This window comes from Schistocerca piceifrons, chromosome 6 (genome assembly GCF_021461385.2).
Source record: "Schistocerca piceifrons isolate TAMUIC-IGC-003096 chromosome 6, iqSchPice1.1, whole genome shotgun sequence".
NCBI lineage: Eukaryota > Metazoa > Arthropoda > Insecta > Orthoptera > Acrididae > Schistocerca > Schistocerca piceifrons.
The window spans coordinates 162,629,659-162,630,352 of record NC_060143.1 but is presented as its reverse complement, the minus strand read 5'-3'; the positions used below and the strand labels follow the sequence as shown (position 1 = coordinate 162,630,352).

General features: G+C 46.8%; 1 pseudogene; it reads left to right on the top strand.

Annotated features, from left to right (window-relative positions):
* The first annotated feature begins 214 nt into the window (after nt 1-214).
* Nucleotides 215-332, top strand: LOC124803984 (annotated as a pseudogene).
* Nucleotides 333-694: the final 362 nt, after the last annotated feature.

Genomic DNA, 694 nt, shown 5'->3' with positions numbered 1-694 from the left:
TGGACAAAAAGGAAGGAAAGTTAGCATACAACTTAAAAAACAAACCACAATAAGCGACAGTAGCCCACCCACCTTTGCTGCACACTTAAAAGACATCAACCACAAAATACCTAATATTGATGAATCACTACATATATTACGTCAGCCACAGAAAGGTAAAATCATGGATATGATAGAAGGAATTGAAATTTACATCCATCCAAAACATCGGTCAGGCAACGGCCTTGCCACAGTGGATACACTTGTTCCCGTGAGATCACCGAAGTTAAGCGCTGTTGGGCGTGGCCGGCATTTGGATGGGTGACCATCCGGGCCGCCATGCGCTGTTGCCATTTTTCGGGGTGCACTCAGCCTCGTGATGCCAGTTGAGGAGCTACTCGACCGAATAGTAGCGGCTCCGGTCAAAGAAAACCATCGTAACGACCGGGAGAGCGGCGTGCTGACTACACGCCCCTCCTATCCGCATTCTCAGTTGAGGATGATATGGCGGTCGGAAGGTCCCGATGGGCGACTTGTGGCCTGAAGACGGAGTGCTATAAAACATCGGTCAGACGGAGTTTTAAATCAACAGAAAGAGCTGAGGAATGGAAAATTCTCCGACATTTTACCAGTTCTGCGACGAAGCGATACAGAACCATAGAAAGTATAACTATCGCCATACTTGTTAACAAATACACTACTGGCCATTAAAATT